A 4564-nucleotide genomic window follows, 5' to 3' on the forward strand; every position below is an offset into this window, starting at 1 on the left:
TTTCAGGTATCCACTGGGGGTCTTGAAATATACAGTAGTGACCGGGCATGGTGGCTCACGTCTGTAATCCCAGCACTTTAGGAGGCCAAGGACAGCAGATCACCTGAGGTCAGGAGTTCAAGAGCAGCCTGGCCAACATGGTGAAACCCTGTTTCTACTGAAAACACAAAAATTAGCCGGGCATGGTGGTGGGTGCTTGTATCCCAGCTACTCGGGAGGCTGAGGCAGGAGAATTGTTTGAACCCAGGAGGCGGAGGTTGCAGTGAGCCAAGATCGTGCCATTGCACTCCTGCCTGGGCCACAAGAGTGAAACTCCATCTCAAAAAAAAAAAAACCAAAAAACAAAACAAACAAAACAAAAACAAAAACAAAACATATAGAAGGACAAAGTATCATAAATAGAGTGAAGTTATCAGAGAAATGCAAGTATAGTGTATGCTAGAAAATCAAATACAGTCATGTGCTGCTGTAGACCTTTCAGTCAGCAGACCACATACACAATGGTGGGTGGTCCCATTGAGTATAATGGAGCTGAAAAATGCCTATTGCCTAGTGACAGCTTAGCTGTCATACTGTAGTACATTGTTACATGTGATGCTACCAGTTGTATAAAGGTATAGCACATATAATTTATGTGCAGTACATAATAATAATAAATGACTATGTTACTGGCTTATTCATTGTAAGATTGTAGTCCTTCTATTATTGTTGTTATTTTTTGAGATAGTTTCGTTCTTGTCACCCAGGCTGGAGTGCAGTGGTACCATCTTGGCTCACTGCAACCCCCACCTCCCGGGTTCAAGCTATCCTCCTGCCTCAGCCTCCCAAGTAGCTGGGATTACAGGTGTGCACCACCACACCAGCTAGTTTTTGTATTTTCAGTAGAGATGGGGTTTCACCACGTTGGCCAGGCTGGTCTCAAACTCCTGACCTCAGGTGATCCACCCGCCTTGGCCTCCCAAAGTGCTGGGATTACAGGAGTGAGCCATGGCACCCTGCCTTTTCTGTACCTTTTCTATGTTTAGATACACAAACACTTACCATCGTGTTACAACTGCCTTCAGTATTCAGTATAGTAACATGTACAGGTTTGTAGCCTGGAGCAATAGGCTGTATCACATGGCCTAGATGTGTAGTAGGATCTGCCATCTAGGTTTATCTAATTACACATTACACTCTACAATGTTCATACAACAGCAAAATTGCCTAACAACATATTTCTCACAACATATCCCTGTAAGGTGGGGCGCAGTGGCTCACGCTTGTAATCCCAGCACTTTGGGAGGCTGAGGTGGATGGATCACTTGAGGTCAGGAGTTCGAGACCAGCATGGCCAACATGGTAAAACTCTGACTCTACTAAAAATAGAAAAAATTAACAGGTGCACACCTGTAATCCCAGCTATACTCTGGAGGCTGAGGCAGGAGAATTGCTTGAACATGGGAGATGAAGTTTGCAGTGAGCTGAGATTGTGCCACTGCACTCCAGCCTGAGCAACGGAGTGAGACTCTGTCTTAGGGGGAGGAAAAAAAAAAAAAAAAAGAATATATCCCTGTAGTTAAACTACATATACCTGTGTTACACAATACATTAACTATTAGAGAGGCTAATGAATCTTGTCTCAATAGAAGCAGAAAAAGGACTGATAAGATTGAACATTCACTTGTGACCAAAAACAGAAATAGAGAAACCCCATCTCTACGAAAAATACAAAAACTAGCTGGGTGTGTTGGCGGCTCCTGTAATCCCAGCTACTCAGGAGTCTGAGGCAGGAGAATTGCTTGAACCTGCCGAGATTGTGCCACTGCACTCCAGCCTTGGCAACAAAGCAAGACTCTTGTCTCGTTTTTAAAAAAAAAAAAAAAAAAAAAAAAGGCCGGGCGCGGTGGCTCAAGCCTGTAATCCCAGCACTTTGGGAGGCCGAGACGGGCGGATCACGAGGTCAAGAGATCGAGACCATCCTGGCTAACACGGTGAAACCCCGTCTCTACTAAAAAAAATACAAAAAACTAGCCGGGCGAGGTGGCGGGCGCCTGTAGTCCCAGCTACCCAGGAGGCTGAGGCAGGAGAATGGCGTAAACCCGGGAGGCGGAGCTTGCAGTGAGCTGAGATCCGGCCACTGCGTTCCAGCCTGGGCCACGACAGAGCAAGACTCCGTCTCAAACAAAACAAAACAAAACAAAACAAAAAAACAAAACCCAAAAAACAAAAAACAGAAATTGAAGACAAATGCCGCTAGGTGCGGTGGCTCAAGTCTGTAACCACAGCACTTTGAGGAGGCTGAGGCAGGCGGATCACCTGAGGTCAGGAGTTTGAGGGCAGCCTGGCCAAGATGGTAAAACCCCATCTCTACTAAAAGTACAAAAATTAGCCAGGCGTGGTGGTGGCATGCTTGTAATCCCAGCTACTCGAGAGGCTAAGACTGGAGAATACCTTGAAACCAGGAAGTGGAGATTGCAGTGAGCAGAGATTGCACCACTGCACTCCAGCTGGGTGATAAGAGTGAAACTCTGTCTTTTTTTTTTTTTGAGACGGAGTCTCGCTCTGTCGCCCAGGCTGGAGTGCAGTGGCCGGATCTCGGCTCACTGCAGGCTCCACCTCCCGGGTTTACGCCATTCTCCTGCCTCGGCCTCCTGAGTAGCTGGGACTACAGGCGCCTGCCACCTCGCCTGGCTAGTTTTTTGTATTTTTTAGTAGAGACGGGGTTTCACCGTGTTAGCCAGGATGGTCTCGATCTCCTGACCTCGTGATTCGCCCGTCTCGGCCTCCCAAAGTGCTGGGATTACAGACTTGAGCCACCGCGCCCGGCCATTTTTTTTTTTTAAAGACAGACTTTCGGCCCGATAGTTATCTAACAAGAACCTACAGTAAACATCTATCTTGATGAAACACTGAAACACAAAGGTGTCCACCCACACCATTTGTGTGTTAATAATAATGAACCGGGCTAGCCTTGGCGTCATGGCTCAAACCTTTAATTCCAGTGCCTTTCGGAGGCTGAGGTAGGAGGATCACCTGAGGCTAGGAGTTAAAGACCAGGCTGGGCAACATGGTGAGACCTCCGTCTATACAAAAATAGAAAAAATAAAAAATAAAAAAAACAGAGTTGGGGCTGGGTGTGGTGGCTCAGGCCTGTAATCCCAACACTTTGGGAGGCCGAGGCGGGCAGATACTTGAGATCAGGAGTTCGAGACCAGCCTGACCAACATGGTGAAACCCCGTAACTACTAAAACTACAAAAATTAGCTGGGCAAAGTGGCGTGTCCCTGTAATCCCAGCTACTTGGGAGGCTGAGGCAGGAGAATTGCTTGAACCCGGGAGGCGGAGGCTGCAGTGAGCCGAGATCGAGTCACCGCACTCCAGCCTGGCGACAGAGCCAGACTCTGTCTTAGAGGGAAAAAAAAGGAGGAAAAAAAAAAAAAAAAAAAAACAGTTGGCAAGGATTCTGGATACACAATATACAAAACTCAATTGTTTCTATGCTGCCAAACAAAACAAAAGAAAAAACCCAGTTAATACAGACATTTTTTGAGTTTCCACAGCCAGCCTTGGGGGCTCCCGAAAGGACCAGACCCACTCCAGCAGTACCAGTGTTAGGGATACACTGCTCCCTGCCTCCCCCGGGTAGCCACCAGAAGTGTCTGGTCCAGTGCCTTGAGGTATCAGGGGGGCCTGCAGACCCTACTGTATGCCAGCAAGCAGGTCTTTCTCCTAACTTTCACAGGCCTGGCCTGGAGTCTCTGGAATTCCTTCTTCTCCTTTTTCCCTAGAGAGCTTTCTGGACCTTGAAGATGGCAACTTAGCAGCCCTTACTCAGGGAGAGCTTTCTGGACAGGTTCAACTTCCTCCTGCTGAATCTCCTGGTTTCCTGTACCTCACCCTCGTCAGTTTCAATTTTCCGCTGGCCTGGGGGACTGTCTCCTCTGTAAACATGTTCCATGATGTCTGCCTCACTGCCCACAGAGCCAAAAGTGCAGTGCCAGGAGCATGGTAAGAAACCGCACCGGATGGTAGGCCTTTGGGACCCAGGCAGCCAGCATGTGAGCCTTTCTAGTCCCTGCGGACAGCTGGATAGGTACAGAGGAGGCCAGAGGCAAAGGGAGAGCCTGGCCACACTGCCAAGCCCATTTCCTCCTTGTGGCTTTGCTGGCACTGCTCGCCTGTGGCAGTGGCTGGCACATCCATGCACTCCCAGTGCTGACTCCCACTCAGAGGGCAAATTTTGTATCTAGGTGGCAAAGGGGGGCACTGCAATGCAAGACATCCAGGGCAATCTCAGTCCATCGCACTCAGAGCAGCACCCCAACACCTCTGAGACTGGCTGAGCTGAGCAGACAGCTCCTCGGTCGACCCTGCCTCTCAGGGTAGACTCTGCTCTCTCAGGGACTCCAGGGCTTGGGCTTCCGGCTCTGCTCCGAGAACAGCCTCCCACAAGCGTGCTGGATTTCGGACATGCGAACTTCCCGAACACACACCAACGCAAAATACACTCAACGTGAGGCAGACAAAGGGGGGAAACCGATTCTAGTTCCAAAGAGCAAATGAGTGTGTGAAAGATACTTGG

Source organism: Macaca nemestrina, chromosome 3 (assembly GCF_043159975.1).
Source record: "Macaca nemestrina isolate mMacNem1 chromosome 3, mMacNem.hap1, whole genome shotgun sequence".
NCBI lineage: Eukaryota > Metazoa > Chordata > Mammalia > Primates > Cercopithecidae > Macaca > Macaca nemestrina.